Source organism: Bos javanicus, chromosome 10, assembly GCF_032452875.1.
Source record: "Bos javanicus breed banteng chromosome 10, ARS-OSU_banteng_1.0, whole genome shotgun sequence".
In the NCBI taxonomy this organism is placed as follows: domain Eukaryota; kingdom Metazoa; phylum Chordata; class Mammalia; order Artiodactyla; family Bovidae; genus Bos; species Bos javanicus.
In genome coordinates this window covers 96,729,350-96,752,753 of record NC_083877.1, presented here as the reverse complement: position 1 = coordinate 96,752,753, position 23,404 = coordinate 96,729,350, and the positions used below count along the sequence as shown (strand labels likewise).

Sequence of the window (23,404 nt, the reverse complement as noted above, 5' to 3'; positions counted from 1 at the left end):
AAGGTGCCAGAGCTGTGAAGCCAGCTAAAAGCCCAAGCAGACAAGATGCAAAGCCTATCCTAACCTCTAATGCTGGCTCCCAGATCTGAGAATTAGAGATTTATGTAACTACCTAGTCTTAATCAAATGAAGAAACTGAGGCTCAAGAGGGCTGAGTAATTTGACAGAGATCAAAGATTTTTTTTTTTTTTTAAGACAACAAAAATTAGAATTCAGACCTTCTGCCCACCGGCCTATTGATCTTATTTTCTTAAACTGGGGTATAGTTGCTTACACTGTTGTGTTCGTTTTTGCTGTCAGTTTTTCACGAAGTGAATCAGCTATATGCATGCATCCAGCCCCTTTCTCTTGGACCTCCCTCCCACCCCTCCAGTCATCACAGAGCACCAAGCTGAGCTCCCTGGGATTCATAGCAAGTTCCCACTGGCCATCTTTGTCACACATGGCAGTGACAAATGTCAATCCCAACCTCCCAATTCATAGAGTCTGTCATACAGAGTGAGGTAAGTTAGAAAGAGAAAACCAAGTATCATATATTAACACATGTGTATGGAATCTAGAAAAGTGGTCCAGATGAACCTACTGATCTTTTGATGATCTCATACTGCTTGTCTAGTCCAATTCATGGCACCGATTGTTGACGACTATTTGGTACCCAGCTACACAAAACAGAAATGGACATGAGTTTCCCAAGTCATCTTCCTCTCTAGGAATCTATAATACAGCAGTAACTGTACACACCAACTACAGACATCAGAAAGTAAAATGATAAAACAAACTGAAGGCTTTAAGAAATTAAAGAAGTAAGAATTACAAAAATGGAAAGTATTAAGAAAAACAATTCCCATCTTCAACTTTACATTTCACACCATGCTTTCTTTCTGGCAATAATTAAATTAAATCTTTAGTTATTCCATTAGGGTCCACTGCAATTCTAAATAAAATGAATCTTTAGAGATTTCAAGGCAGAGTATACAAATGCATCCATCCATGTATGCACTCAAGCATCCATTCATTAAAGAACTTAAGATAGAGTGGTGATTAACCAAACACACACAAAACTAACAGTAAGATCCTACTATGCATAACATTTTGCATAACTTATTTAATCTTTATAAGAACTCTATAAAACTTTAATGTCTCCATTTTATACAAAAGGTTGAGATAAAATTTGTCATTTGCCCAAAGTGTCACAGTGAGGTAGTAGCAGAGCTGGGATTCAAACTCAGGGTCACCTAATTCCAACACTGAACAATTGTGTCATCCTTGACATTCCCTCTATCTTGAGTCATGCCTACGACCACAAAGAACTAGCTCCTCCCTCTTCCTTCTAATTAAACGAGTGGAGGTGACACAGGCAGTTTATTGCTATCACTGGGGCTCCAGAGAGTTAAATCACAGAGTGACATGAGAAAAGCAAGCACTGCATTTTTGAAAACCAATTCTCAATAACTCTCCATTGGAGAAGGCTAAGAGCTATTGCAGGCAGAAAAGGAGATTCTAGACGATTATCTCTACCAGGGGCATGCCCATGTTCTTCTAAAGCTTCCAGCCCACCTCCATGTCCTACTGTTCCCAAACAATCCCATTCCTTGTATCACTTCCACTGTGGCATCATGGTTCTGTTCACCACACTTCACAGATGCCAACTAGCTCTCCACCATCAGCAACATGCTCTAAATTTTGAAGAGAGATATGGGACTTGAAGCTTCAATCCTTTCATCTTCTTATTAGGAGTTCTGATAAAAAGGTGGAACCTCAATCACACCCAAGCTACCATTAAATGAAATTAGAGATTTCCCTCTTCGTTTCATTATTTACAGGTCTGTCTGTCACTTAAGGATGAATAATCATCTGAATACTCATTTCTTCTGGAATTCATTTGCTATGTGTTTTCACAGAAATGCCATTAATGATCTAGAAATAAAGAATTATGAAAACGAGAGGGGGCAGTGACAAGCCAGCTTGTGTGCATGCCTGTCAAAGAATATCAAATTTAAGCTCAGATATCAAGATAATTATTTGTGCTATCTGAAAAATTGCTAATGAAGGAAACACTACAATTTTCCCATAAAACCCCTTCCAAATGTCCGAAGTATTTTATATAAGAAGATCAAGATTTCCACACAAAGAAAAATATAATCAAGGGCAAGCTCAGATATTGGTTTATTAAGTGTAAAAAATGTTGTATAGATCCTTCTTTATCTGCTAACATGTGTTTCCAGTCTATGGACAAGCCTTTAAAGTGAAATCTAAGTAAAGCTGAAACAACGCTGACTTTTTACCAGATAATAAGTCTACTCATATAATTTCACATGGCTACAGGGTTTTGATATGAAAAGCACCATCGTAACTCTGGAACTAAACAGCATTATGCAGCAAAAGAAAACATATTCATTAGCCAATTATAATTACACTGGTCATTCGTGCTAAATGAAATGCCTCGCATCCATCATATTTTCCACAAGGTAGACTGGCCACAACAGAATTATTTACTTGGTTTGCCTTCGTTGCGTCCCTCTTTGTAATAGCTTTCATTTCACTGTTTACCTGCTTCCTAATAGACGGTCCCCGGAGTTCTTGAAGAGTTCATAACGTTCATTCTTAGAAGCTTTTAGCTGAGATTTTTACATGGCGGCAACACTCACAGCATCATCCCCACAGAATATATTATGAGCATTGCTATTTTTGTGCTTATAGTGACAAGATTAAATTTAGTATAAAGATTCTCTTCTTTTTGCCTGTTGATAAGCCAGAGTCCTCTGCGGGCAGTTGTTTTTAAGAGCACTCTTTTTGGGTAATTCTTTTCTAATAATTCATGATCCCCACTGTTTTTCAGGTGATAAGACTGCTGGAAAGATTTCTTTCTTTCCCAGAAAGCAAAATGATTTTAAGAGTTCTTCGACAGTGAGTGTCCTAATTGAGACAGAGTGATAACTATTTCTAAAATCTCGTTTCCTCTTCTGGACCCCAGAAATAAATACTGCTAAGGAGAAATTGGGCAAGAAGTCCTATGACTGCACAGAGAGATCCTTTAGGGAAACAATGACACAATATTATAGAACTGACTTGTCTATGCAGGACAAAAATAGCCATGTATAAACCACAACATTCATGTTGTTGCAGGTTGGAGTGCAAAAAGGAAAGAGCTAATGCTTACTAGTACTGGACATGTGTCGCGCTCCATCAGTCAGTCGGGTTCGATTCTTTGTGACCCCATGCCCACCTGGCTCCTCTGTCCATGGGATTCTCCAGCCAAGAATACTGGAGCAAGTAGCCATTCCTTTCTCCAGGGAATCTTCCTGACCCAAGGATTAAACCCAGGTCTCCTGTATTGCAGGTGGATTCTTTACCATGTGAACCACCAGGGAAGCCCCACTTGATGTGTGGCAAGCCTCACTTAATCTATTCATGACAGTGATCCTATGAGATGTGTATTATTTGTCCTCTATTTAAAAACTGAGGAAGTAGAAACAAAGAGGAAGAAACACACTCAAGCTACTCTAGCAGAACCAGATTCAAATCCATCTGCATAATATTCCGCTGCATGTATGTACCACGTCTTCTGTCCATTCCTCTGCTGATGGACTTTAGGCTGCTTCCATGTCCTAGCTACTGGAGACAGTGCTGCCAGGCATGCTGGGGTGCCTGTGCCTTTTTGACTTACGGTTTTCTCTGTGTATATGCCCAGGAGTGGAAATGCTAGGTCATATGGCACAGGGAACTCTACTTAACGCACCGCGGTCACCCGAAAGGAAAAGAAATCCCAAAGGCAGGGGGTATAGGTATATGAATGGCTGATCCATTTTGCTGTGTGGCAGACACTAGCACAACACTGTGAAGAAACCGTACTCCAAGAGATATTCATTTAAACACTAAAAAATTAGAAAAAACAAACAAAAAATCCATCCATCTGAATCCAACCCCATGGCCTTTATACTACCCTCACCCTCTGTCATTACACGGCTCCCTTTCTAAGAGAATACAATTATGAAGATAATAAAATGCATGTGATTGTTGTCTTTTTTCAAAACATCCAGATGTCTTCAAAGATTCCAGCAAGCTGGAGTCTATGGGGTTCACAATGCTGCAAGCATCTCTTTCAGTATAAACCAGCACACCATTCATTTTGGCTATCAAGCCTCAGTTATAAGAATCCAATTCAACATCATCAAGTCCGATGCCTCCGACTATTTCTATCTGCTCTTGCCTAGAGGCTTGGAAAGACTACAGATTTTACAAATATCAACAGAGCGTTTGTGGTGCTGGTGGAATGTTCTACCTTCCTGTTTTCAAAGCAAGAGAGCGCTGCTTTGACAGAGTGTTCCAGAGAGGGAACAAAGGAAGCTTCTGTTCGACAATTTTACAATTCTAATAAGCAAGAGTTACTTCTGCAAACTTTGCTAATATTAATCTGCTTAATACTGAAAATGATGGAGAGCAGTATATGTAGAGGGAGACAGGAGATTTGTCCTGTGAGTTTTGGAGGTAAGTTGGAGTCGGATACCTGAGTTCAACTGAGTTCCTCAAACATTTATTGGGGACAGCCTTCCCCTAAATGAGTTCATAGACAATGGACACAAAGCATTAGGTAGGATTTCACAGCACAATGAGACTATTATAAAGATAAAAGTGAGAGCTCATCCTAAATTTAGTTCAGAAGAGAAGATGAACTTTTCTTTGGGAAAATAAAGGAAAGCCACAGAAAGAAAGACCTTGAGTGTCAAGCTTAAAAGTTTAGCCTTGACCTCGTGAGTAATGAAAAGTAGTATCATCTGCAGGAGAATGATCAAGAGTAGCTATGGTGTGCAGGTCAGGGGAGGAAAGACACACCTGGGTTCAACTGCAATGGAGCCAAAGTCAGGCCAAGACGGGCAGCATTTTTAAAAGATGCATAAAACTGGTGATGGAACAGCTGAAAATGAGAGAAAGGGAGTAATCAAAGATGAGTCAAACTCCTGGTTCTAGACAGTACATTTTGTTTAATAAAGAAATAGGAATTACACAGAATGAAATTGTGTTGAAAATGAGCAGCTCCCCTTAAAACATATCGACATTGAAGTCTAACAGAAAATCCAAGTGAATGCAGCACTTGGAGTGGAGAGGGAATAAGGGACCCAGGGTTGCAGGTGGATGCTTTAGAGATGCAGGCGGTCCAGAGGGACCAGGCAGCCATTTTCAGCAGGACTGACACAGGTATGTTTCAGCGTCTTTCATGCGGCCTGATCTCTTCTCAGTCGCCAACTGCAGAGAGCAAATGTTTTGCTTCCACTGGATCCAGCTAGACCTCCCACTGTCATAGACAGAAATAATACAGAATCCACCAGAGAGCTAAACAGAGCTGGTGTTCTCATGCAGTCCTGGAACTGAGGGCCACTCACCAAAGTGGACAGAGCCTGCCTGCATAAACAACCCCATTGACAAGTCCATCCAGATTGACCCAACTCAGAAATCATTTTATGCTGCCCCATCCACAGTGGTCTCATGACAGATGATGGGCATGGGGTGGCAAAAGAACATCCAAACAGCGACAGCCATGGTCTAGATTAAGCAAGGGAGCTCTTAATTTAGACAGCTAAGAATATAAAGGGGCTTTCCTGGTGGCCCAGCCGTAAGGAAACTGCCTGCAATGCAGGAGACTCAGGTTTGATTCCTGGATGGGAAGATCCCCTGGAGAAGGAAATGGAAACCCACTCCAGTATTCTTGCCTGGAGAATCCCATGGACAGAGGAGCCTGGCAGATACAGTCCATGGGGTCACAAAAGAGTAGGACATGACTTAGCAACTAAACAGCAATATACAGAACTAGGAAGGACACATAATTGAAGAGTCTTAATTACAGTCCCCAAATTCATAAAACACGATGCGCATGCACGCAGAGATGAGGACTCAGTGAAAAGGGTGAAAAGGGATGGATGGTCAAAAATCAAATTCAGCTGGTTGAAGACTGTAAGTGCTGGGCTTATTTCAAATTATCAATGTGGAACAGCCTTTTCCAGCCCATCTCTGGGTCCTTTTTTTACCCAACAGGGTTGACCACCTGAGCAATTACATAGATTTAGAAAAGGAGGGAATCTGACCTATTTATAATACAGTCAATTGCTCATCATTTCCAGGCTCTCTCAGAAGCCTCTGACTCTATGCTATTACCTGCCCTCTGGTCACTCTATGGCCCATTATCACCTTCCACAGGGAAAAAAAGAGGTGCGTCTCACATCAATCCATTTAACTATGTTTTAGCAGTGTTGGGAACAGGGTAAAGACAAGAAATGGAGACTGTGCTCTCTAATAACTGACTCCTTCATCCCTAGATACTTAACACAGACACTGGTTACTATTGAAAGCATGCTAGAAGTTGTCACACTATTTTTTTTTTTATTAATGACTCTTTTCTCATTTTATAAAAATATACTACCTGGCACTAGAACAGTTTTCATTCAAAAGTGGCAAAGAACAAACAGTGACTTCTTAGGTAATTACCTGTAACAAAGTTAACTGTGGAAAGATGGCCCACACGCTGCCCAGGGGACAATGAGCAATCAGCCGAGAATTTGATTTTAAGACACGGGAAAATAAATTTGGAGTGCGTTTTGGAAATTACCTAGTGCTTACTTATTCTATAAAACTAACTAACAGCAACTACAAAATAAGATGGGTTTCCCTGGCGGCTCAGATGCTACAGAATCTGCCTGCAATGCAGGAGACCCAGCTTCGATCCCTGGGTCAGGAAGATCCCCTGGAGAAGGGAATGTCTACCCATTCTAGAATTCTAGCCTGGAGAACTCCAGTCACTGAGGACCCTGGAGGGCTACAGTCCATGGGTCTGCAAAAGTTGGACATGACTGAGCAACTCTCACACACACACACACACACACAGATAAGCGATCTGATGCAATTCTCTCTTCTTCAGTTTCCCCGTATATTGTTGTTGTTTAGACTCTAAGCCCTGTCTAACTCTTTGCAACCCCATGGACTGCCACACACCAGGCCTCCCTATCCTTCACTCTTTCCAAGAGTTTGCTCAAATTCACATCCATTGAGTCAGTGACGGCATGCAACCCTCTCATCCTCTGTCATCCCCTTCCCCTACTGCCCTCAATCTTTCCCAGCATCAGGGTCTTTTCCAATGAGTCAGCTCGTTGTACCCAAAGTATTAGAGCTTCATAAAATGGAGTTACTAGTGGAATTTCTAAAACAGAACTACTTATCCAGGATTTTCGTGAATATTTAAACATGATAATATACATGAACTGCATAAGCAGCACCCTAAACAAATTCCATTACCATTACCACTGTTAACTATCACTACTATTACTATTATTACTAATCCCCCTAAATGAGAACGTGGCCTTACTGACACCCAGCATGATTCAAGAATCAGGAAAGGGTATTTTTTTCTAAACAGCCCCATAAATTAACTCTGCAAAATCCCTGGGCAAAGGTAACATTGAAAGTGTTGCCAGTCTAGAAATGGCCCAGGGGGAACCAAAGGCTAAAGTGGGGGCATATGAAAATGTGCTCCACAATCTTCTAATCTTGTCGGCCACTGAAAATTTTGCTTAAAAAGGGGGAAGAGGGACCAGATATGTTTCTATGTGCATATACCCGCCTCACCGGCAAGCAAGTCCTCTCTGTCCATCAATCGATTATCCACCATAAAAGCGGCAAGGTGTTAGAGCTGTCTCTTGGCCAACAAGAAGGACCTGAAGTCCCTGAAGTCCGACTTTTCTGTCCCTGCCACGACCACGTTAAATCACGCACGTTTAGAATGTGTTGTACCCTTTGCACGTGCTTTGCTCCATTCAGTGTGCAAATCGTGAGGACAAGGGCGGGTCCTACTTTGTGAAGGTAGAGCGACTAAGGTTCTGTGATTTCTAGTCTTCTTTTCTCCTCTCTGGAGGGCCCTTGCTCCTCAGATATCACCATCAGGAAATAAAGTGCCCAAGACAAAATAAACAAGGAGCAAGAACCTGAAAAAGAACAAATGCAAAACATCATCACAAGTTCTTTGCTCTTTTTAATTCTGCCAGGAAAGAGACACAAAGTTAGCACTGTGAGTTAAATTTCTGATTTTATGGAAACCACATCTGCGTGGATATCGACTTAACTGATGGTTTAACTCGGTGCCAAGAAAGATGTTTCATCAGGCAAAAGCATTCCTTCTTTAAACAGATCTTCCAGTGTGACATCGGAAATCGCCTCGTGTGAGGTTTGGAAAACTTGATGCAGATCAAGGTTGGGTTAACCAGAAAGCTTTTGCCTGACAAACCTGTTTAGAGTAAAGCAGAACGGTGGTGGTTGCGTTTTTTTCCCCCATTGAGCAACCACATCTACAGGAATGGAAAAGCACTTCTGAGGAAGAGGGCCCTATTACTAGATGAGGAATCTTCTTGTTTTCCAGGAGGGTACAGCATAATTACATATGTATTCATTCAGTTACATTTATGCAGAACCTGGGGCACTGAGCACCATTGTTCATTTTAATACCGGCGAGACAAAGGAACAAATGAGCCAAGGTTTTGGAGTCCAGAAGGGAGGACAGATATGGGAACAAATGCATTACAATACAACCTCAGTGGGGAACTCACAGTGGGACAAACAAAATACTCTAGAAGCACAGAGAAAGCAATGACGAATTTTGACAGGGAGGGAATGTGTCGTTCTTGTGGGTCTTAAGGGAAAAGAGTTTTCCAGGTGGAGAATGAGCAGGTAATATGCTATGTACGAGATAAACAGCACGAGCGAGGCTGTGTATCAAGAGGCCTGGCCTCACCACCTTTGGAGCATTGGTGCTGAGGATGGGTGCTGAGGATGAGGCCTGAGAGATCGTCGGAGACCCAGACTGTCATGGACCTCATGTCATGATAACAAGCTTGGATAAGCCTTATCCAGAGGCACAGGAAATCCAGGCCACAGGTGACTAGTAAGTCTGAGCAAGCTCCAGGAGCTAGTGAAGGACAGAGAAGTCTGGCGTGCTGCAGTCCACGGGGTCACAAAGAGTCAGACATGGCTGAGCACCTGAACATCAACCACAGCAATATGATGTGATTTGCTTTTTTAGGGCACTAATTCTGAGGATAGCAAGAGTGGTAGATAGATGGTGGAGACACCACACAGGAGACTGCCCTGATGTTTGGTCACTTCAAAGGTTCCCCTGGCAGAGCTGGGTTAAATGGAGCGACATTTCCTAGGTGGCAGAATATATAGGAAAAAATACTTTCAGAAATTCACAAGTGACTTTAGCCAGACAACTATAAAACCACTGAGCCTCTGGCTTAGGAAAAGTTCTAAAGATGATCAGTTAGTGATCTCCAGTACCGGGAGCATCCACATTCCCAGGCTTCACCACAGACAGAGGATATCGGCATCTCCAGGTCTCAGGTTGAGGACCTGCATTTTTAACCATCCCCTTCAGTTCACTCATGGCTGAGTCAAGTTTGGGAAGGGAGAACTCTAGGTCAGGTCCATCAGATTTCCTGGTGAGGAAGGACAAGGTCTTCTCTGCAAGAGTATCCCAAAGCTGGGCACAAAACTTAGCATGGTGCCTGGCATGTGGTAAAAAAAAAATTAACCTGTGTCAAATCCCCAGATACAGGCTTGTGACTTGAATGGATGTCTGCTTTGCATTCCTTCAGGACTCAGAGATTATGAGAACTGAGCTTTGAATTCCATTGCTCTCAGCACTATTGGACTGGTTCCTTAACCTATTTGGGTAAGAAAAAATATTTTAAACCATTTCCCAAAGAATTTTAATCTCTCTAATACGTTCTAAAGTAGCAAAATAGGGTCTTATTGTTTTATGTTGGGTGGAATGTTGGTTCAGAAGCTACTTACTAAGACGTGAAGAGCTTGCCAAGTACAGTCGAGTGCCTGGTTCTCTCTGCTCCAATATGATTGATTATATGTATACATATTACATATATAGGATGTGATTTTAATAGGAAAAGCTTCTGCATTTCCAAACTTGGAAGTTAGGGGTTCCTAACATCTTAAGCTTCCTACATTAATTTACAGATTCAGAGTGTCAAAAAAAAAAAAGAACTAAGTCTCCATTGTTCAGGAGAATGCAGAAATTATACTATACATACATGCAATCATAATGATAAGTGCAAAATAACCCAGCAGTGTGTACTTTGACCAGTCTTTCTGAGCGCTCTTAGGAGGCTCCAACACAGGCACAGAAGCTCCTTTACTTAAATTAACTGAAAATGGCTTTTCTGAAAGAAATATTTCCAACCAGAAGTGCTTACCCAGAGGCATCATTCCGATTTGAACATCCATCATTATACAAGCAAGGCATAATCATTCTATAAGCACAGAATAAGCATGATATAAACAGAACAATGATTGACGTGTTAATATTCTGCAATAAAATATTTTCTTGACTCTGCCAAGAGTCATGTGTGAGATGAGTTGTGGGAAGCCAGTGCTTAAAATGCTTTCTGATAAAAATCTTTGTAGACCGGCAGAGATATCATAGCCATGGTTCACTGCGTCCAGGGTCACAGTCTAGACGTAGGACTTGTTGCAAGCTGCAGGTACCGTCTCCATGGAAAGGGACATGGAGGTGAGTCAGGGTTGGCGTGCCAAAGGCGATGCTTTCAATAACCAAAAAAACTACCAGTTAGGCAGGACCCACTGATGTCACCTTCCGGTTCCCCAACCTGGGACAGGCTTCTTTTTTTTTTTTTTTGGCTCTGTTCCTTCTCTCTGGGCCTTCTCACACCATCAGTCCACACTGTACCCCGCTAGCTATGAGCTCACTCTGCCATTGAGTGGCGGGCCCTTTCCTCTGCCGTCCCTTTCATGCGCTGTTACCTGCATAGATCACAAAATTTTCTTTTGTAGAAGAAGCTGTAACCTGTTAGTGAACAGGTTCAAGAGGTCACAAGGCTTCTTTGGGATTCCAGGGAAATGCAAAGGTATTTGTAGAGGGGGAGAATAACATAATGGAATCATTATCATTTCAGGGAGAAGGATCTGCAGTCAGCATTTATTAAGCCTCTACTGTGTGCCAGACAGATAGACGTTTTACATAATTATCTCAATCCTCAGAAGAACGGCTCTGGGAATAGAAAGAATTCCCTTCTATTTTTCGACTTGAAAAGGTGAAGACTAAAAAGCATGTTTAAAATGTGCCCCCAAAGTGAATGTGCTAAGTCACTCAGTCGTGTCTGAATCTTTGTGACTACATAGATTATAGCCCACCAGACTCCTCTGTCCATGGGATTCTCCAGGCAAGAATACTGGAGTGGATTGCCATTCCCTTCTCCAGGGGATCTTCCCGACCCAGGGATCAAAACCCAGTCTCCCCCATTGCAAGCAGACTCTTTACCATCTGAGCCACCAGGGAAGCCCCAAAATATGGTTTGCAAAATTCACAAGGGACAGAGCCAGCATTAGAACCTGAGACTCTCTTCATATGTAAAACTTTTTTCATTAATATTCTGGGTTCCTGGCACTGTTTTCAATCATGTATAAAATTGCCTTGCCGTTCGGTCTTATGTCTTCTTCTGTCCTGGCTGGCCTGGGTAGCCTCAGGAGGGATTGTGCGTTATCTACATTGACCTCTCCGGTCTTACTCCATGCCTGGCCCATGGTAAGTGGTAAAAACCATCTCCTGAATGTATGGAAAAGCTTTCTTCATCATTGGATATAAACCTTCTGCCTCTACAAAAATAATACCTCCTCCATGAGTACTATCCCAGGCACACAAAGGAATAGCCCCTCATTACAGTGTGTGTTTATCTATGTAGAGCTTCCCTGGGCTCCCCTGGGGGCTCAGTGGTAAGCAACCTGCCTACAAATTCAGGAGACATGTGTTCAATCCTGGGTCGGGAAGATCCCCTGGAGGAGGAAATGGCAACCCTCTCTAGTATTCTCGCCTGGAGAATCCCATGGACAGAGGAGCCTGGTGGGGTGCAGTCCATGGGGAAGCAAAGAGTCAGTCACAACTTATTGACTGAAAATGCTCTGCACAAGCCTTATTGTGCAAAACCAAAGTCTGAAAAAGGCATCATCTATTCCAGTAATGACTGTGTTTTTGCAAAAGGTTAACTTGGATGGCTAATGTATAAAGCCAGACAAAAAGAAACAACCTTACTTCAGGGAATTCTGTTCCCCACCCCCAAAAGATCCCCAGTGGAATCCATTTGTGATAAATTCAGTTTCCAACAACAAGCCAAGCTGTCAAGGAAGGAAAGTTTGGCCTTTGCGCCCAACTCACCCTGATCAGAATACTTACATCAAAATAGAGCAAACTCACCCATGGAAATGATGCACCATTAAACGAAGGGATGGAGTAATGGAGAGAAACACCAGGCACTTTATTGGTGAGTGATATCTCAGAGAACTCTCAAAAAGCAAAAGCTCCGGGAGGGCAGGGCACTCTGACCTGGCTGTGTGCGTGCACACTCAGTCACTAAGTCGTGTCCAACTCCTTGTCATCCCTTGGACTGTAGCCCATGAGGCTCCTGTGTACTTGGGATTCTTCAGGCCAGAATTCCAGAGTGGGTTACCATTTCCTACTCCAGGGGATCTTCCTGACTCAGGAATAGAACCGGTGTCTCCTGCATCTCTGGCATCGGCAGGCAGATTCTTTACCACGATGCCACCTAGGAAGCCCTCTGTCTTGGTTATCTTCCTATTTGCATAAAACTTAGAACTATCCTAGCACCTGACAGTCCTGCAGTGATAAATGTTATCAATTTGACTAATGCCTCTTCATGGGAATATAACACTGAATTATTAGTAAGGTATTTTCACACCCATTAATCTTATTTGACCCCACAACAACCCTGTTGAACTCTGCAGAGAGGAAATTAAGTCTCCAGAAGATGAAGTAATTTGTCCAAGGTCATCACTGTAGAAAGGAGTGTGCTGACATGAGAACACAGATTTTCTTTCTATTAATACATCTCTTCTTTCTTCCAAAACAACCTCCCTATTTCTCATTCCCCATCACAGTACAAGTCCCAAAACACAAAGCTGACATCATAAAATTACCCCTGGGCTAATAGGCAAACATATATCTAGCATGATGGGGGAGAGGCAGTGAAAGGCTCTTTTTAAATCTAAATATTTACACGATTGCAAGATTTTTTTTAAGAGTTTTAATTTTTTTTTTTTAATCCACCTCTGATCATTTTGGTTGAGTTTGTAGAGAAGGAAGTTTCTGAACTGTATCAGAGAGTTCAACATCTAGGTAATTAAACGTAATCTTCATGATTCTGTACAAAGTCAAATGGTTTAAGGGAGGAGTCTGTGCAACCTGAGGTAGCCTTCAACTTCCTTCTGGCTCCTGTTACCCAATGAGAAGCCAGGTGGGTGAGGCTTTCTGGGACCAACTCACAGAAGAGGAAGTTGTGGAGAAGAAATGAAATCCTCTATATGAGCACTGGAAAACATAACAGAGGAAGGGGAGAAATGATTGGGAAGAATGTGTTTTAAAATCAGTGCCATAAACACTGCTTTGACTCCACTTAGAAGAGGTACCTTAGAATATTCAAATTCATAGTGTCAGAAAGTACATTAGTAAATGACACGGGCCTGGGTGGGGGGGTGGAGTTAGTGTTGAATGGCCACAGAGGTTCAGGTTAGGAAAGTGAAAAATCACGGAGATGGATGACGGTGAGGGCTGCACAACAGAGAGACTGCGGCTAGTGCCACTCAACTGTAGAGTGAAGGATGGTTAAAGTAGCATGCTTTGTATTATGTGACGTTCACCACCATACAAAACCCTTAAAAAAAAGAAAGAAATCAATATCATGCTTCAGGGTCTAAACAGAGTTTTCTGGAACTTCCATGGCAAATGCTTGTCCATCTAGCCCCTGACCTTCACCATCTCTTAACCTAATGCCCGTGAGGAATATTAAAAGCCAGTGCATCATCTCCGTCTTCAAACCACGCGAGTCCAAGCTCTGGAGCCAAGTGGAAGGGAAAACTCACACAGGTTATCCTGACACTGGACTTTCATGAAAGTGACATGCGCGGGCAGCTGAGGCTTGAGAGTGACACCGGCACGTGGGCCTATTTTGGGACCGATGTGAGTCTGAAGTTTTCCATTCAGCCCTATGACCTCTGTTGACTCCAATGGGCCGTGTATTTGTGAACCAATTTTAGGAGCCGCTGTTCTGTCGCTCCCCGTGGAAGGAGGGGTAGGTGTTCTGAGATCTAATAGCCCTGATGAACCTGGAGACCTGATATTTTTCGGTGGGTTTAAATCGGAAAGCCCTCGGGTCCTTAAAAGGTTCAGTTGGAAGATCCTTTTATCTGTGTCTTGAAAGCTCTAATAAAGAGAACTGAAATACAGCACGTGACCTGTGAATTGAGCAGAAACAGAGGAACTTTTGCCAAGGTTCTCACTCATTCCCTTAAAAGCAACCTGGGAAGAAAGTGAGAAAAACTGCCCAGTTCTAATGAGCGCTGAACGGATAAGAGCATCCCAGACTGATTTTGTAAATGCCTCAAAAAAAAAAAAAAAAAAAAAGGCTGAGGTTTTCAGCCACTAAACTGTTGGAAAAACAACGTGTGCCCTTATTAAGTATCTGCAGAATAATTGACAGGTATTTGAGAAACACGGCTGTGTCCATTTGACCTCCCAAATTATACAGGAATATTTTTGGTGACCTTCCCTTATGACAGGTCCATGAAAATGACACAGCTTTGTTCAGACGACACATGGCGCTGCACTCTTCTGCAGAAACAACCCCCCACCCCCATTAAATTAAGTTAGAGGTGGTATTTGAAAAATAAATAAATATCGGAGTTCCAACTCACTGCAAATGGTACAGGAGGCCAGTAAGTGGGGAGTCTGCAAGAGAAGGACTTCTTTTAGAAAGATGTTTTACAGGACTTTTTCTGCATCATTAACTCCTCTGGAATCCTGAATATAACATGATGAATTTCCCAAAAAAGTAGCTACTGTTTAATTTTGAATCACTTCAAAGAGCCACAGTAGAAAGAATCAAAGTACACCAAAAAGACCAGGAGATGCGAAATTCGCCAAGGGGAAAGGAAAAAAAAAAAAAAAAAACCAAGAAGGTTCTAACAGATTTGACCATGTACTGAAAATACCACTGATTATTTTACTAATACAGTGTTTTACTGTTCCGTGCGACTGAAATAAGTTTCTGTATTCATCAGAACACAGGATATTTTTATTACAATATTTGTGTCAGAGTCTTTTAAAAAGAAACATATTTCAAACCTTGAAAAGAATCTCTGTCTTAAAACGGCCCTTGATGTGTACCTGTGTATGTTTCACTAAAACAGATATTTAAATGGAAGTCATGTTGATGAAAGGAGTAAAAAGATACTAATAACCTTACTCTGATCCCCAACATACAGTTTTGAAAAAAAAAAAAAGAATAATTTTTAAAAAAGCAAAGCAATTTGGAGGGTGGGGAAAAGTAATAAAGTTGGGATATTATAATAGTTGTTTAACTTTAAAAATAATAATGATAATAATAATTGGTCTTTAAAAATGTCTTTGGTATAAAACCTGCCCAGGGGAAAAGAAAGAAAGCCTCCTAAAAATTCTATATTCCCAAATACCAAAAGATCAAAAACCATCTGGAAAATGTCAGATAATGGTATCCACCCACCTAAGAAAGTCAGTAAACTTTGTCTTCAATTACTGTTGAGGATAATCAGCTCAAATGGAAATTTTGATTCGAAAATGCTCAGAAGACAAAGCTGGATTAGGAACCAGATTTTAAAAGTCTCCTTGAAAGACCATCTGTTTACAGACACCCTTCTCACACCCCACACCTCGCCCTTGATTTGGACCATAAGTTCACAGCAGAAGCACCGCTGAATTTAAAGACATACACGCACTGCTACTATGAAGCCTAGTTCCCACATATATGTTCTGAGCTTGTCTCAAGTTTCCCTTGTTATGTAAGCACTCCGGGGCAATAAAACTTCACTTACATCCAGCAGTTTGTGAGTCTCTAAACATTAGTCTACCTAACTGCACAATTCTTTTATTGGCAATGGACAGCAATGGTGTTTTATTTACATTGATCACATTGTCGATGCTATATGGAATAACCGTTTAGTAGCCTATTAGCCTGTAACATTTTTATTACTGTTGTTAAATATCATTACCCATACTGAACTGTGCAACAGAAAAATCAAGTCGGAAAATCTAAAAACTGAGAACTACAGAGCTGTTACTCACCACCCCCCACCCCTGCCCCAACACACCCATGTAATCTGTAGATTCCGATGAGAAGAAAGGAAAACAATGAGTTTTCACTTTTCACAGATAGAGGTCACTAATGGCCTGGATTTGAATCGCTGTGGCAGAAACCACAAAGTTATTAAAGTAATCTAGTGAGAAATGAACTTGAATAGAAATTAAAGATACTGAAAGACAGTTATCCAGAAAGGTCTGACCTGAATGGACATGAAATCACATCACCTTGACCTTTCTTGCATCTTCTAAGCAGAGCAAAACCAAAAGAGAGCCGCCAGGCACCCTTGCTGTTTTTTAACTTCAGACACTGGGGACCGCGGAAGTGGCAATTCTTCCTTGCAGAGCATAAAGCTGAAGAGTCAGGAAGAGGAGATGTTCACACCGGGTCTCTACAGAATAAGGCTTCTGCACTTCTACATGCTTAAGCCTTTCTTGAAACCAAGCTTCAGACTTGGAAGATATAAAGTTGCTTTCGGGAGATGTGTCTAAATCCCAAATCAAACTCTCCAGCAGGCCAGAATATAAATGTAATGGTATCAAAGGAGGTTCAAATTAGATCCAGGCGGTCAAAGGCAAACCCGGATAAGATCATAGTATCTGAAACCCGGCATACAGGAACAGCGATGCCTGTTTGGGGGAACCTGAGGCAGCCCAGCAGGGTATCATTTGGAAATCTACTTTCTGGTGTTAAAAGCGTCCCCAGGAATTTCTAAAACTGCAATGAAGCTACTGAAGTATTAAGACACAGGCATCTTCAACCAACCAACCAACAAACAAACAAAAACCAGCATTCCTTCCATGCTAGGTTTGTAATAGGTCTGCTACAGTGCAGATAGCTCAATTCTTTTTCCAATTTCTTGTGCCTACTGCCATGAGACATGGAGTGATGCTTGAAAATGCATTTTCCAACCTCCTCCAGTCACATACACTTGCAATTCAACATGACAATATCGTGTTGCATGGTCACTCATGTGATTATTAATAATCCATAAATGGTTTAACCCTCTCCTGCACTTCTGATGTGGGGCTTCTGATGAGGGGAGGCAGAAAACTTGTACTGGGGGACTAGTGACATTATACGCGAATAAGCAACTTTTCATGGCATGCCTGAAAGACTCTTCAGTCAAAGACTGATTCTCATCTAATATGGTGGCCCGTCAATCTTACGTATCTGGCATGTTGCTCAGTGATTAAAAAAAAAAAAAAAAAATAGCCCAGGGCTAACACTTCAGATACTAACCTAAAATTGTACATTTCATACTGATTCATACTGCAAGGACCAAATACATCCCCAGACACATGCCAACCTGCATTCTATCTACCTCAAAATGTTTGGGGGTGGGGGGGTCATCTTTTAGCTGGAGATGTAATAAGGTCATACAGCTGAAGTCCATAGACAATATCGGCGGAAGAAAGAAGGTCGCCATCATATTAGCTTTTGGCTGGGAGAAGTTAGGCATAATAAATTTATCAAGAATCCTGTGAGCCAGTGGACTAGCCCCAAAGCTCCCTGACCCTGGGTGTTTAAAGAGTCTCCCAGCTGAGGGGGGAGCAAGAGCTCCCATTTAGAAAAGGCTTTGCATACCAAATGCAGCATGTAAAGAAATCTAATCAGCACCTTGCACTTCTGCGAGAGCATTTACACGGATTTGTGCCTTGTACTTGATTAGCTTACTGGAAGCTTTACAAGAGATTCCCTCCACTAAAATTAATCAAGAGCTCTCGGAGACTGTTTTCCATTTACAAGAGAAGGCAGGAGGAGTTTTCCAGGTGAATAAATAAGGATCATAATAAAGATGATGGAGCAACAAACGCCGAGATGCTTGGAAACTGGAAACTCGACTAGGGGAAAAGGGACGTCGGGGAGTTGGGTCTGGACCCTTTTTGCTCTCAGGGTGAGACGCAGGAGCTGTTTGACCGGCATAAGAGAGGTTGCAGCTCAGGAAACGTGAGTCCGCTTCCCGCGGCTCGGAGCACACACGCGACCACTCACTACCCTCCACGCCACTGTGCATCAGGCCACCGAGGAAAATCGGCCTCTCTGCAACGCCACTCACCCTCCACACACACTCACACACCCGGGCGGACGATCACTGCATATCCACACCAACAACGGCTAACATGGTTCCTCTCACCCTTCTGCAATCAAAATGAGCCTTCCAAAGTTCCTATTTTATGACGCCAGAAGGTGAATGGAAGGAGGGAGGCAGGGCTCCGGGTATGCGAAAGGGTGAAAAATACATGTTCCCTTTGCTTCGTATTGTCGCACCTCGCCCCCTCCCTGCCAAGTAGCTTTCTGGCATCAGCTCAACCGGGCAAGCGAATGAGGATGGGCTCGTATCGTTTTTAAAAGATACTAAATTGGGGTGAGAGAGTAGGAGGGTGAAGATGGGACTGAGTGAAATCTACGCAGCATTTCCCTGGACTGGAGAATACTAAAAGCCATTGAAGAAAGATTGTAAATGTCCTCGGGGCTCCAAAATGAGGCACCATCTGGGGCCAAGGGCTCCCACCCGTCCTCAGGGGAGGCTGGCCTCCCAGCCCAGCTGCCCACCCGGCGCGAAGAAGCGCCAGAGATCTCGCCCACGTTCCAGGAGACCTCCCCGCGCTGAGTGCCCACTCTCGGGGATCTAGAACTTCGCCTGGATCTGACTTTCCGCCGGATCGGGCGAGCGTCTGAAAACGCGCTGAGGGAGGGAGCGGGAGCCCCGCGGACCTGCCGGGAAGGAGAGGGTCGGGGGGTAAGCGTTACCTGCGAAGGTTTTGGAGGTCTCCTGGCGGCCCCGGTAGGAATTCCGCTCGGCGCCGCGTCCTTCCCCAAATCCAAACTTTTGCTCCGTCCTCCAGGTGGCGGCGGCGGCGGCGGCGACGGCGGCGGCTGCCGGAGCCCGGCCCTGTCGCCCGCAGCGTCTGGGCGCGGGGGTGCGGAGGCCGGACCCTCGGAGCGACACGCGTCTCCCCGCAGCCGGCGGGCGCCCGGGCGCCCGGCTCGCCTGGCTCGCTCTCGCCTTCCTCCCCTACGGAGCCGCGGCATCGTCTCCCCGCGGCCGCCTCCGCCACCTCCGCCTCCAGGGCTCGGGCATGCCACTTTCCTCTGGGCTCCGGCCGCCGCGGCCCCCGCCTCTTCTCCCCGCCTGCCTCCCCCTCTCCACCTCCGCCGAGCCCACGCGCCCCGCAAGCAGGCGGGGGAGCGGGGCACCGCGGCGGAGAGCGGCCCCGCAGCGCCCGGGGCTCCTCGGAGACGGAGGAGCCCGGGGGAGGGCGGCCGGAGAGCCGAGCGGGCGGGCGGGCGCGCCTCCGACGCCGGGGAGCCGATCGCGCAGAGCCGGGCGCGGGGCGCAGCGCGGGGCGCGCGGGGCGCTGAGTCCGGCGGCGGCTCCGACCCGACTGCCGCCTGGGCGCAGCCCGGCCGGGCTAATGTAGGCGCCGCGGCGCCCACCCCCAGCCCTCCGGACACCCCCAGGAGGTGTTTACTGGAAGGAATTCGCGGGATCGCCTCCGCCGCTGCCGCGCTCCTCCTCTGCCTCGGTCCCCGGCGCTCTGGCGCGCTCCCCTCCTCGAGTCCTCTTTCTCTCCCTCCCTCCCTCCCCTCCGCCCTCCCTCTCGGAGTCCCTCCCACATTTCTGGTTTAAAGAATGCTCGGGAGGCGCGGCTGCAACCCCAAGCTTTCCAAGAGGCAAAGTCAGCCGCGGCCGTTAACCCTGTCCTCCCTGGAGCGCGTGGCACGGCGAGCGCCGGGGCCAACCCCGCGGGTGCCGCCCGGACGGCGCCCTCCCTCCCGACTCACTTTCTTCCCTGCACCCTCCCACCCCAGCTCTGAAGGATGTGGCCACCGTCGGAACGGCCGAAAGTTGATTCCCCCCGACTCCCCGCCTTGCCCGCCCGGCGTGGTCCTTCTAAAACCAGCTGATCTAGGATTTAGACGCTGAGGAATGATCGAAACGGGAGATTAGAGGGTAAAAAAATACATCTTTCAACCAAGATGGCGTAATTTCAAATGCAGGCAACCTTGGTGAGTTGCCCCCTACCCCACCCCTAGTTCCCTGATCCCGGATCTTCTTAAATAATTTAACCGGAATATAATCCAGAGTTTAATATAATTAATTCAAACACCCCCATTTTCTCGTTACACCCTGGCCGCTGGAAAGAGCTCGTTCATTTGCCCCCACAGATGACAAGAAACAACCACTTTCAGACACATGGTTTAGGGAACAGGTTTGACAACGGGGCGGGGGGCGGGGAGAGCTTGATTTGCACACAGGCTCAGTTTCCACTCGGCGATCTCTTTGCAAAGGTTAAAGAGGAATGTAAGAAAACCAGGTCCACGTCTCTCTTGGAAAAAGGGGGAAGGGAAGCTTTTGCTTCTCTCCTCTCACTTCATTAAGGTTCCTCCTGCCTCCAGTAAGTTGCTGTCATGTTTTAACAAGTCTGGAGAGAGGCTCAAGCTGAACAGAAGAGGGAGAACGAGTTCGCGCCAAGCGCCGGGCTGCGCCGAGACGCGCCGTCGGTGGGGCCGGGCGGGAAGCAGCCCGCGAGCTAGAAGGCGGCCCAGGAACAGCTCCCGAGGGACCCGCTCGGCTATCGCGGCAGAAGAGTTAGGCAGGGGCGGTGACCACCGCCAACCCGGGTTTGATTTCCCCGTCCTCGGTTCGGAGTCTGAGTCACTTGGCACCACTTTCCTAATTGTTTTTATTTCCTTCGCATCCCTGTTGTGTCTACCGCCTTCACGTTTGGTGAGCGCCTCCATCGAGTTAAGCAGACTTGGAGGAAGGCCCAATGTGCCTCGCAAGCACAAGCCGCGCCGAGATCCACCCAGACGCATGCTCGAGACGCACGCTGGCACTCGCGCTTACACACACACACACACACACACACACACACACACACGACCCCAGGTCGTGCCCGTGGGCCGCTGCTCCCGCGTTGCCTTCTGAGAAGGTGGCCCCGTAAAATGCGTTTGCCTTACAGATGACAAAGCCGCTTTCCTCCCCCAAACTCAGTGTGTGATTCATACACAGCCCGGGTTGGGGGTTGGCTGGGGGAGTTAAGTGAACCAAGGCTGACAGTGAGTGCCATCTTGCTGGGAGGTGCCAGCATCAAAGCCCCAGGGACCACAGCAGCGGTGGCCTCCTCCTCCACCCGCCGCCGCCGCCGGCCGGAGCCTCAGGCGCTCCAGGAGTTTACCGGACATCAAGTGTGGGTTCAGCCCGTCCCAGGCACCCTCTCCGGATACTTCCTTTCCTTGGTTATTGTCCCGACCTCAACCCACAACCTTGATCTTGGGCCTGATTACAAATGAGAAGTGACCGCGCTGGCGCTGAAAGCGCGGGGACAAGCCCGAGACCGGTCGGCGTGGCGGAGGAGGCATCTTTCCAGCCTGGGGCGCGGTGGCGGCTGGCAAGGCTCCACTCGCGAGCTCCTCGCTGTCCGATTCGCCTCTCAACCCAGTGCTGGGAGGCGTTAACCGCTCCCCTCCCCGCGCCCCGCGCAGCCGGAGTCGGGAACACAATCCCAGTTCAGCCCGGTGGGCTGCTCCCGCCTTCGCCGTCCCCACTGGCGCGCCTAGAAGACGCGCTGGAGGGAACTCAGTGCCAGACCGCTGAAGTCCAGCATGGCTGGAGAAAAGACTTGCTTAGGTGTGTGGGGGGGGTGGCGTGGGGGAGTAACTTATGGCCCAACTCGAAGGAAAAGGAACCAGCACCCTCCGCATCTTGTTAGCCACTCAAGGATCCCCGGTTGCGGGCAGGGGGCAAGCTGGTGATTTTAGATGCAACGGCTTGATGGTAACGCTGGTGACAGTACCAGCAGACGGAGCGTGCGCAGGGGTGGGGGCCTAAGGGAGCGTTGCTCTCTCAGAAGTTAACGTTCATCCTGGCGAAATGAGAGGTTGTATTCAGGCAAGGTTAGTGGATCTAGAAACCCCAATTTAGGATCGATGCTCCGGGGGGACTAGCTCACTTGCGTCTTGACCCAGAGCTCAGTTATAAAACTCCTTAGAGGAGGGAGGTTCGACCTGCAGCTAGATTTCTCTTCTCTGAAATCGGGGGATAGTTAAGCAGTCTGTTCTTTCGGCGGATGAAAGATAAAGCTTAAAGCATCCTATCCCAAAGATCACCCCCAGCGGATTAAATAATAATAATAACAATCCCCCTTAAGAGACCGCGTGGTGTTGGCAGAGCGGCAGCCAGGTCGGTTCTGGCAAAGTCCACCTGGCACCTCAGCCCCTTTACCTGGCGGCCGCAGCTCCTCGCACTGCGCTCATCCGAATCCGACAGGGTCGGGGAGGTGGGAAGGGAAGGAGCTGGCTCCACAGCAGCGGGGGTCCCGGGGCATGGTATTATTTTAGGGGTCGCCGCCAAGGTCCCTCCTGCCCATCGTTGAGAACTGCCAACCCGATCCCCGGGCTGGGTGGACGCGGCGGCGGGCGCGGAGCTGACGCGTCTCGGCTTCTGGACGCGCGGGACCGCAGGCCAAAGACCACCCCCCCGGGGCAGGGACCGCGCGGCCGCTGGAATGCTCTCCCGGCTCCCCGGTTCCTCCGCGGTGAGACTGGAAGATGCCACCCTCGCAAGCGACGGCAAAGGGTTTCGAACGTATAACTAACTCGCAGGTACCCAGCCTGAGACTGAGAGCTGCCTTCCCCCTCCGCCGCCTGTCCCTCCTCCCGGGGAGGGAGCTAACTTAACCCTGTGCGCGCCCTGCTCTCCTCCCTGGAGAAGCTGTGATCCACGAGGAAACCGCAGGCGGCGGCTCCCGGGCAGCGAGCTTTGTTCACGTGCGTTTCCAGTGGGTGTGTTCCTGTCTGGGGGCACTCGCGTGGCAGAACGCCAGTGGCAGGCTTCCAGCGCCCGTCTCCGGCATGGGAAGGAGCCCTAGCGTTTCATCCGGACCAGACCCAGCCCTCCCTCGGAATCTAATTTTTTTTTTTTTGCCAACAGTTACTAGATTTATTGGAGTTGCCAGCGAAGTTGGGTTTTATTCCCCCCCCTTTTTTTTCCTGCCCCCTCCCCTCTCCTACTCGGGACCCCCGGATTATTTCCTTTCCTAGACCGTGCTTTGAAGTTGTGGAACTCTCTGCTCCTTCTGACTCTGGCTTTTTAACTGGCGTGTGCGAGACGAATTGTAGAAGGCTTGTACCCACTCACGCCAAATTGAAACGAAGCCGCAAGGGTCTCCCAGTCACCCAGTGTCTGCAGCAGCCCA

At 46.4% G+C, this 23,404-nt stretch overlaps 1 protein-coding gene across 1 annotated transcript in view; it reads right to left on the bottom strand.

Annotated features, from left to right (window-relative positions):
* The window catches only part of FLRT2 (fibronectin leucine rich transmembrane protein 2), a 108,048-nt gene extending 84,855 nt beyond the window's left edge, over nt 1–23,193 (bottom strand). The window contains exon 1 of the mRNA XM_061429625.1: nt 22,432–23,193. The gene's annotated coding sequence lies outside the window, so the exon portion shown is untranslated. The remainder of the gene's footprint in view (nt 1–22,431) is intronic.
* Nucleotides 23,194–23,404: the final 211 nt, after the last annotated feature.